Below are 11,608 nucleotides of genomic sequence, written 5' to 3' on the forward strand. Positions count from 1 at the left end.
GAACTTATTAAGGGTTGCTATTCTGTCTTCTACATCTTTGGACCCTCAGTGCCTAGAACAGTGCAAAGTAATAGCGACAACAATGGCAAACATCCATTGAATCAAATTAAATGGAAGCCAGAAACTTCTGGCTCCAGTGCTGGTGTTTGAGTGATCTAATGAAAAGTCCCGGGCTACATGCTGGTGAGGACTGGGAGCAAGAGAAGAAATTGAATTTGAATAATTGAATTTTAAGAAGCAGGCATATGCTTCTGCTGTACCCTCACCACACCAGACAGCATAGCCCAGATGCAAATCAAAATGCATTATGTATTTAATGTGTCTCATGGGGTTGGCATCTGAGATAATAGGAAGAGAAGGCAGGGATTATAATCAAAGTAGTAACATCTAAAGACATTTAGCTGGTGGGGAAAGGTCAGGGCATATCTTTGGATATTTAGTCAATTTTGTGCTAGAGAAGAGTGGATATGATTGAGGGATGTGTGTGTGTGTGGAGGGGGGGGATGTGGGTGTGTTTGTGTGTGGTGTAGATAATTTAGAGACAGAAGAAATGAAGTGGAAAAATCAGGATCTCTGGGGCAGGTGTTTCTTGGAGTTTTGAGAGTTGGATATCAATTCTGATTGTTGGTACTGATGTATGGTGCTTGAATTTGAGAATAATAAAAATATTTTGCCCCTGGAGAAACAGTGTGTTGTTTCTCAGTTTCTCCTGAAGTTAGGGCAAGAGAAAATGAGATTTTGTGGAACCAAGAAGAAATTAAGTTATGAGGAAAAGGGAAGATATCTAACACCTGCCATATGCCAAACACTTTGTCTTCTTAAATATACCTCCAACACAGTTATAAGTGAGGTATCAGTATCTATGTTTTGAGTGAGAGAAAATGGAGGACCAGAGAGGTTGAATAACATCCTTAATATCACACAGCTGAGAAGAGGCAGGGCTGAGGTTCAGACTCACGTTTGACTAATTACGAAGCCCCCGATTTCATCACCACCCTCTCTTATCTTCCTAGATTCTGAAATCTGAAAAGTGGCTATGAAACTTTTGTGTGATACCCTCCTACACAGACATGTGAGGGGTGGCAGTATAGGTGTTGTCGTGATAGAGACTCATTGTTATTGAGGGGCAGGTAGATAGATAGCCTTGATGAGCTCTGGGTGCCTGCCTCATTTAGATCTACAGTATCCTTATGAGTAAGCCCTATGTTCCCTTGTGATGCTGTTGTACTAGAAAAGTTGTGATTTTCATCTAAAGGTCTTAGAACCGCCTTCTAGATTCCAAACAGAGAGACAGAAAAGAGAGGATAAAAGGAAGTTGAGAATTCCCAGGACACTAAAGACTGACAAAACTCTAGTTATTGTACATTACAAACTATCTTCATGATCATTTAATGCAGTGCTTTCACTTTACAGATAAAGACACTAAAGCCAGGGACTGACTCCAGAAAATTTATTTCAAAATGTCAAATATACCCTTGTGGTCTTGCTACAATCCCTTTTAGTACGTCTTCACCTCCCTGGACATTTCCACTCCCCAGGAGCACATGACCCTTATCATTTTTTATAGGGCCTTTCCCCCAGAGAGTTCTCAAATTCAAGACTTGGTAAGGTCTGAACATATTACCCTTATTGGATTTTCTGTATTTAAGAAATCTAAATGTCCCTCATTTTAAAAATATATATTCTCATAAAAATTTTAGAACATAAAATTAATAAAAGAATATCATTTGATATTCTTCCATCCAGACACAACCATTCTTAATATTTTAGTAACAGTTTCCTTCCAGTCTTTTTTGCTTTTCAAATGTATCTTTGCTTCCATGTTGCATTAGGAAGCAATTTGAATAGGAGAGTTCAAAACTAAATTTCAGGCATGTGGGACCGATGTTTGGCTCTGTGAATGCACACACACACACACACACATATACACATATATACACATCCACACACACACATACACACATATATATATATATATATAATATATATATAGTGGCCCCAGAGTGGTGTAAGCTGGCACCAATGTTAGTGGGCCCAGACAGGCCAATACACACACAGACACACACACACACGTGTATATATATATATGTATGTGTATATATATGTGTGTATGTGTATATATATACACACATATATGTAGACAGAGAGTGTGTGTATGTGTGTGTATAGGGGTAGAAAAGACTGGAAAGTTGAGTTTGGGGGGATTGTCGTAAACCCAACCTAGCATCTTTGAAACCCATGGCATGAGTGACTGCCACAACTCTCTCACTCCTGGGGCTGAGTGCTTTCCTTGGCAAAGGGGTGCCCAACAGCCCCAAACACTTAGCATAATTCATGTCCTTTGGGTGTCACTCAAATGGGGACCACAACATGATCAAATGGTGGCTGGATAACCACAGTGTCTGCTCGTGCCATCTCTGCTCATGAAAAACTGCTCGGAAAAGAAGCAGCAAGATACAGAATTTTTAAAAAATCATCCAAAAGGAGTCAGACTCCTTTGGGAACTCATCAATGCCATCTTGTCACTGGTCAGAGACAGAGCAATTGAGAGATCAGGAGCTGAGTTATCTGCTTTCTCAGTCCAGAAAGAAGAAAACTGGCTCCGTCAGGGCCAGCCGAAGGAACATGCTTCCAGGATCACACAGAGCGCCTCAGCATTTCTCGCTGTCTCCACTGTGTTTTTCCGTTGACAATTCTGAAGCCTTGCCACAGCAACCAGCTGTCTCTGTCAACCCCAGCGTTTTCGTGTCTCTCACGCTTTCCCTTGCTTTCCATCACACAAAAGAGTTCTGTTAACTAGAAGCCTTTGCAGTGTGGCTGTGAGGTCGTGGTGGTAAGAACCTCTGTTGCCCAAAGCTGCCGGTGGCTGTCTGGGGCTCCAGACATTTTTAAGATCAAAATCAGGAGGAAAAAATATCAAACCACTTTTTGAAGCTGCTGCTCCAGCGTTCTTTGGAGTGCCCAGTCTCCTCCCTATGCACAGCCCCAGGCACTGTCTGACCCAGCCTTTTATGCACTTATACTCCAGAACATTTCCAAAAATACATATCCACTTTAACAAAAAGTCATCTGAGCCAGTGTTCCCTTAGCGGAAAGAGGCTCTGTTTATGCTCTAAGTCCTCTTGCTTCCAGGAGACGAACATGGGAGGGACATGAAACCCCCAGTTGAGTAGGCAACAGCCTTATGCTTGTTAGTCCTCTCATATCCCCACCAGGTGGAATGGCTCCTACCAGGCGGAATGGCTTTCTCTGAGTAAAATGACTCCCTCTGGGTAGAACAATTCCCCTTGACTAGAAGTATTCCCCTTAGGTAGAATAGTTTCCTACCCCCCCACCTCCCTGGGTAGAATGGCTCCCCTTGGTAGAATGGTTCCACCAGGGTAGAATGGCTTCCCCTGGGTAAAATGGCTCCCTCTGGCTGAGCTTCTCCTGCCTCAGGACTCCTATAGCCATAGAGGGCAAAGAGGAGCCCAAAACCTCTAGGTGACAAGTGGGTAACAATTCTAGTACTTCCACTCACTGGTTGGTGTGACCTTGGACACATCTTAACATTTTTGACCTTTGGTCAGTTTTCTCACCTATAAATTGAGACAAATAATACTTCTCTACTGGATTTATGAGAATTAAGGTAGCAACATGTGCTTAAAGCCTAATACAGTGAGCACATGGTCAATTTGTGGATGCAATAGCTGGTATTACTAAGTCTAAGTTATTACTATGTCTTTCCATATCTGGATCTCCCTCCTAGTTAGGGACTCCATATGACTCATCCAGCTTTTTATGTGAGGGAATCTATGTACTTAGACACATAAAGAATAGAAACATCCAATGAGGTAAAAGTCTGACCCCTAGGAGTTGCCCTGCCCCACGAGCCAGACATAATCCTGCTACTGGGCACAGAAGAAGATGACCCAAGGCTAAGGGCCCTTAGAAGGACTTCATGCCTCCAAAGATTCTTCCTCAGTCTGACTGGCTGATGCCAGAACTCCCACCACAACACATTCTTTTCTATGATCTCTGTTAAAGAAATAATTCCCCAGAGGGCTTACACATGATCAGATATTTGTCCTTGTTTGTGACTGGGAAGGATGTTGACAGGAAAAAAAAATCTGTGGCTGTTTGAAAGTCAAGGAGTCATGGAGTCATAGTCAGACCTGGGAGGAACTTTCTTTGAGATCATCCTATGGTTGTTTGTTTGTTTGTTTTTGTTTTTGTTTTGACAAGGAATAATCTGAAGCCCAGAGGCTTTTAAAGTTGCAGCAAAGGTGCTGTGCAGTGTGAGAAAAGACACATGAAGCAGAAATCTGGGAATCTGGAAGACCAACCTTACTGAATTTTAGAGATGTGCCTTCAGGCCATCCGTATCCACATTCTCTCCCCCAGTTTTAGAATGAGCTTTTAGAACAATTTTAACTCTGTGGAATTGTGAAAAAATTCAAATGTCGACAGTATAAGTGGAGTTTATATTGTATATAGTAAAATAAAATTTAAGGCTTATGTTAGGAATGTTCTTCGGTAATATTAACATAGGTAAGTTTTGATTCCTCAGTTTACTAATGGAGTTCCAGGGCAGAGTCTGTTTCTCTCATATCCAGGGCCCTTGTCCGCACCTGGCTGTCCTGGTGTGTCTGGCATGGAACACAGCCAGAGGTGGCCTTGACTGCAAGTTGTTTGTCAGAACGACAGCTTTTTCTGCTAAATGACCCCTCCCTCTCATGCATGTTGGCACCAAAAATGCCAGAAAATGAAAATTGCAATAAGTAAAGGACACTTGCCTCTCTGCTTCAGTATCAGATTAGAGTTCTTCAGCACCCTCTCCTTTCCTTTTCTCTTCCATGAAAAGGGGAAATTGGAGGAAATTTTCTGTGGGAAATGGGAGAGCAACCTGATTAGGTCAGACTAAATGGGGAAGTTTTCTAAATGGTCTTTTGAAGTTAGCCTTCTGCCTGTCTCCATTCCCTAACTGCCCCACGTCTAACACATAGAGGAACAAGGCACGTGTACTTGGAAAATTCACTAGGAACTGGCTAAAGGAATTACCAAGAGAGAGAAGTCATGAATTCACCAGTATACACTGAGCACTTGCCATGTGCCTGGAGCTCTGCTAGTCATCAGGTGAGGTGCAAATATGGCTGTTCTGTAGTGTGCAATGATGGTGAGAAGGGAGTTAGAGATTTAAAAAGAAGATTATTTGAATATTTGGTCGCTTTATGGTATTCTATATGTCATCAAGGCTTTGCTCATTCTTTTTAATTCTTTTTTAAAATTTGTGTCTGACTGTGTTATTTCAAAAGGCCTGTCTTCAAGTTCTAAGATTCTTTCATCTGCTTGATCCAGTCTATTGAAGCTTTTGGATGTATTACATTTTATATTTTATTTAATGAATTCTTCAGTTCCAGAATTTCTATTTGGTTCTTTTTTATGATATCTGTCTTTTTTGGCAGATTTCTCATTCATAGTCTGAATAGTTTTTTTCTGAGTTCTTTGTATTGTTTTGCAGAATTCTCTTATATCTCACTGAGCTTCTTTCACATCAATAAATTGAATTCCTTCTTTTCAGGATTTTGTGTATTTCATTTTAATTGGTATCTGTTGCTGGAGAGCTAATTGTGTTCCTTTGAAGGTGTCATATTTCCTTATTTTTTCATGTTTCCTGCCCTTATACTGATATCTGTGCATCTGGTGTAATAGTCACTTCTGCCAGTTTTTTGAATTTGCTTTCATAGGAGAAGACTTTTTCCTGAGGATGAATCTATGGTGTTAGTTGAATAAAGCATTTGGCTTTGATTCTGAGTGTGTGCAGTAGTATAGTCTCTATATGATTTCTTTGGCTGCAAACAGTGTCAGTGGCATCTGTAATTTTCTTGGTGGCTTAATGGAGAATGTGGAGAAGTTTTGCTGGGGACTAGAATGCCAGGTGAGCTAGTCCTTGGACTCCAGTGGTGGCAGTGGTGGGCCAAGCATGTTGGTCCTTGGGTCCCCAAGTGGTGTATGCTGGCACCAATGTTAGTGGGCCCAGGCAGGCTAATTCTTGGCCCTCCAGGTGGCTTACTTAGATGCCAGTAGTAGCAGCAGGGGGTCAGATTGGTGGATGGGTTCTCACGTCTCTGGGCAGATGGTGTGGTCTGGATGTTAGCAGTATCAGTGGCAGGATGGTCCTCTGGGTCCAAGTGGTCTGTACTGGTATTGGCAGTGGCTGCAATGTGCTGGGCTGGGCAACCTCCAGGCCCACAAGAGGCACGTACAGGTAGTTGCCAGCTGTAACGGTAGCAGCCTGGTAGATAAGTCCAACTTCAGTCTCCCAGGAGAAGTACGAATAGTGGTGGATTGGGTTGGGCAATCTCCTCGTTCACAGACTGTGTACTGTGATATGGGGCAGGGGACAGCAAGGAGTGGGAGGACTTGTTTTCAGCACTCCTGATGATGTGAACAGGCACTAGCCATGGTAAACAGGGGTGAAGCAATTCTCAGGACACCTGCAGAATGCTTGGGTGGGAGCAGCAGTGGCTGCACTGCCTCCCTGCCATCAGAGAGAGTGGTGCTGCCTTCAGTGATTGCAGCCTAGGCTGGCATGTGGGGAGCTCACATGCTACTTATGCCTCAGCCCTGTTGGCAAATGCACTTCAGTCACTGCTGCAGTAGTCTGTGCCTGGGTCTTGCCTTTGCCCCAGGAGCAGTAGTCCCGTGATCACTTACACTTAAGCCTGGCACCTAAGCCCTGGAGTTAGTAGCTTCTCTTGCACCTTAGTCCCTGCACTACTGGGCCCCAAAAGAGTGCACAGTGTATTGGGGGTGGGGCTCTAAAATGGTGCTTTGCTGTAGCTGCTTAAGTCTCAGGGAGGGTGTGGACCCAGAGCAAGCATCCTCACTAGAGCAGTGCCATTGCACAATCTCCTGGCAATTTCCAATGTTAGTTTCAGGGCCTGTGAGGGTCAAGGGGCTCTCTAACGGCTAGGACTGCAGGAGTTCACAGTGGGAATATGGACTACTGAGTGTATGACTTACTCTTTCCTCTTATTAAGGAGTTTCTCTTGGCTCCAAGGCAATCTGGCTGACCAGGTTGCCACACTTCCTTCTCCTTCCTTGCTTTAGGTATTTCCGGTCACTTTTCTGTTGAATTCAGTGTTCTCTTAGATGATCTATTTGATATGTGATTACCTACTCTATTTTGGTTCTTCTTAGTGGAGAAGGCAAGTGTGAAATGTCTTTAATCAGCCATCTTGAAGACCCAGACTCCCAAGCAAGCCTTAACAAAATACTAGCAAACAAAATTCAACAGCACATTAAAAAGATGTGATCAAGTAGATTTATAGTAAGGAGGCAAGGATGACTTAAAACAAACAAATTAATAAACATGATATATCACATCAACGGATTGAAGGACAAATACCATATGACCATCTCAATAGGTGTAGAAAAAATACTTTATAAAATTCAATATTCTTTCATGATAAAAACTATCAACAAACTATGCATAGAAGGAACATATTTCAAAATAATGAAGGGTGTATATGACAGACCCACAGCTAACATCATACTGAGGACAAACTGAAAGCTTTTCCTTTAAAAACTGGAACAAGACAAGGGTGCCCAAATTCATCATTCCTATTCAATATAATACTAGAGGTCCCAGCCAGAGCAATTAGACAAGCAAAAGAAATAAAAGGCATCAAAACTGGAAAAGAGGAAGTTGAATTTTCACTCTTTGCAGATGACATGATCTTATATTAAGAAAACCAAAATACTCTACAAAAAATTTCTATAGCTGATAAGCAAACTCAGTAAAGTTGCAGGGTAAAAAGTCAACATATGAAAATCAGTAGTGTTTCTAGATACCAATAAAAGAATAGCTGAAAAACAAATCAAGAAGGCAATCCCATTTATAATAGCAACAAAAATAAAAAATACCTAGGAATACATTTAACCAAGGAGGTAAAAGATCTTTGCAAGGAAAACTACAAAGCACTGATGAAAGAAACTGAAGCGAACATAAATAAATGGAAAGACATCCCATGGTTATGGATTCGAAGAACTGATATCATTAAAATGATCATATTGCCCAAAGCAATGTACAGACTCAATGCAATTTCTATCAAATACCAATGACTTTTTTTCACAGAAACAGAAAAAGGAATCCTAAAATTCTTGTGGAATCAAAAAAGAGCCTCAATAGCCAAAACAATACTGAGCAAAAAGAATAAATCACACTACCTGTAGCCTTGCAAAATATACTGCAAGGCTATAGTAACCAAAATAGCTTGGTATTTTTATAAAAATTGACACATAGACCAATGGAACTGAATAGAGCATCCAGAAAATAAATCCATATATTTATGACCAACTTATTTTCAACAAAGGCCCCAAGAAGACACACTGAAAAATTTACACTCTGTTTAATAAATGACTGTAAGAAAATTGGATATCCATAAGCAGAAGAATGAAATTGGACCCCATCTTTCACCATATATAAAAATATACTCAAGATAGGTGAAAGACTTAAACGCAAGACTCAAAGATATAAAACTACTGGAAGAAATCATAGGTAAAACACTCCAAGACGTTGGTCTAGGCAAAGATTTTATGTCAAAACCTCAAAAACACAAACAACTGAAGCGAACGTAGACAAATGGGACTATATCAAACTCAGAAACTTCTACACAGCAAGGAAACAATCAACAGAATGAAGAGAAAACCTGCTGGATGGGAGAAAATATTTTCAAACTATTCATCGAAGAAGGAACTCAAACAACTCAATCAACAGCAAAAAATAAAAATAAAAATAAAAAGATCCCATTAAAAAGTGGGCAAAGAACATAAGTAGACAACAAGTATGTGAAAAAATCCTCAACATCACTACGCAACAGGGAAATTCAAATCAAAACCACAATGTGATATCGTCCTACCCCAATTAGAATGGCTATCATTAAAAAGACAAAAAAATAACAGATGCTGGTGAGGATGTGGAAAAAAGAGAACTCTTATACATTTTTGTTGTTAATGTGAATTAGTTCAATCACTATGGAAAACAGTATGGAAATGCCTCAAAAAACTAAAAATAGAACTACCATAAGATTCAGTAATCCCATTAGTGGAGAGCCATCCAAAGGAAAAGAAATCAATATATCAAAGGGATATATGTACTTACATGTTTATTGCAACACTATTCACAATAGCAAGGACATGGAATCAACCTAAGTGTCCGTCGGTGGACAAATGGGTAAGAAAAATGCAGCATATATACATAATAAAATGCTATTCACCCATAAAAAGAATGGAATCATGTCATTTGCAGCAACATGGATAGAACTAGAGGTCACTATGTTAAGTATATAACCCAGGCACAGAAACACAAATTTTACATGTTCTCACTCATATGTAGGACCTAAAAAGCTTGATCATATGGAGATAGAGAATAGAATTGTAGATACAAGAGGCTGAGAAGGTTGCGAAGATAGGATGAAGAAACAAAGAAGGTTGGTAATTGGGTACAAACTTACAGTGAGATAGAAGAAAAAAGTTTCCATATTAAACAGTCAATTAGAGTGACTATAGTTAGCAACAACCTATTATGTATTTCAAGTAGCTAAAACACCATCATTACGCACTCTATGCATGTAAAAAACACTCACATGTACCCCATAAATATGTAAAATATTATATATTAACAAAAGGAAAAAGCATGCTAAAAGATAAAAAAGTAAAAAGGGGATGAAAAGAGAAAGTAAAATAGCCCCTGGCTTTAGAGAACTTTTACAGTAGTAGGGGTGACATTTGAATAGCCATGTGAGAGATCAATAGAGGCAAACCAAAAGAAGAGAGTGTTGCAGATAAGCAGGAATGAGCCCCATACAGGCATAGTCAGAGGGCTTCTTATAAGAAGTGGGACTGGACCGCACAGCATGGACATTTGTTGAGTGCCTCTTCAGATCAATGAAAGCATGGATAGAATTAAGATGGTTGAAGAAAGAGGGAACCAAGGCAAATGTTGGGATGCCTGGATAGAGAGTCTTCTGCCTAAGGTCAGAATCATCCTGGGCCCTGATGGAGGGATCTGGAGTCCTAGATTAAAGGGGTCAGCTACAAAGCAGTTAGAGAGGAAACTTGAGGGGGCTGAGTGTAAAGTTGCTTGAATTCCAGGTGGGGTAATTTAGACTTGACATGTTAGATAAGGGTGAAATGTGCCTGATTATTCAATAATTATTTATTACATGCTTACTTGGTGCCAGGACTCTTCTCTCCATTGGGATGAAAATGATTAGGAACGTCAGTGAGCCAGAAGGGAGGGTGTACCTCAGAGTGAGGGGAGTTTTATCTAAACGGCAGGCTGGGGAGCCTTGAGGGATGTTTCTGAGGGTGAGGATCTGGACTTGTCTGATGACTACAGGAATAAAGTGGAAGAAGAAAAAATAAGAGATTATTTTTCTTCCAAAGAATGAATCAGCAGGACTTAGTGGTAGACTGCTAAACTTGTTAAAGACCAGGAAGGAGGAATCATGTGAAATGTGTCCTTCTTGTTCTCATTTCCCTGAGCTGAGTAGCAATAACAACAAAACAACAACAACAACAACAAAAACCAAAAAAAAAAACAAAAAAAAAAAAAAAAAAAACAGCTAAAAGGTAGAGGTTCCAAGCCACTGAACCTGTTATTTTCTGCTATGATAACTCCCTGTACCGCAGTATCACCACACAGCGTGACCCTGGGAAGCAGAGAGAAGAACTTGCAGGTGTTCACTTAGTGGTACCCACTGGAACCTGAGAAACCATTTAGAGGCTTATCATCCCCTGCCCTCAAGAAAGCATGTGCTGCTGCAGTGCGGCCCTACTTTTGTTTTCTAGGAGAGCAAACAGAGAGGAAGAGGATGGACAAGAAACCAAGATTAAGTTGTTCTTCATTCATTCAACCGACATTTATTAAGGGTCAGCTTTGCGCAAAGCATCAGCAACTGTATGTACCTAAGAGCTAATGATCAAAGTCTCTAGGTGCTGCAAGATTCTGAAGACATTTGCAAATACCTTGTGCTGTAGCCATATTTGTATCCCTCGTGCTTGATCTGTAGGAACATTTGATCTGGGCTTGATAAGTGGACACACAGGTGAAGGAAGAAACAAATGAAAGGTGGCACCTATGAAGGCTGGAGGACTCTGGGACAACTCCTGGATGAGATGAGCTGTGATGAGGACACAAAGGGTAAGCGAGAGTTAAATGGACAGGATAAAAATTCTACAGGTACATTAGAGCCACAGAAACAGAGAGGTCAGGATAAATTTAGCCTCTGTAGGCAAAGTTGTCTGATGAATCATTGCCTGAATTCCTTATGTATACTCATATTCAGCAAACGTGGTCTATGTCTTATCTGGTCTTCCTTACAAGCCCCCATATCCCCTGAGAGGTGACAAAGAGACTAAAGTTTAATCTACCATGGTTTAAAACATGGTTCATTCTGTTAATGTCAACATTCCCTGAAGGTAATGTCCCAAATTTGGGGATTACTCAGTCTCTCCTATTCTTTCCTCTTCTTTCTGAGATAATGCCTGGGTATATGGCAGGGTGGGAGTGAGGGACTTACTTGGCTCTAGGATGGGACACTGAAGAAGTGTCGACGTTGTC

Source organism: Mandrillus leucophaeus, unplaced genomic scaffold (genome assembly GCF_000951045.1).
Source record: "Mandrillus leucophaeus isolate KB7577 unplaced genomic scaffold, Mleu.le_1.0 Scaffold159, whole genome shotgun sequence".
Taxonomy (NCBI): domain Eukaryota; kingdom Metazoa; phylum Chordata; class Mammalia; order Primates; family Cercopithecidae; genus Mandrillus; species Mandrillus leucophaeus.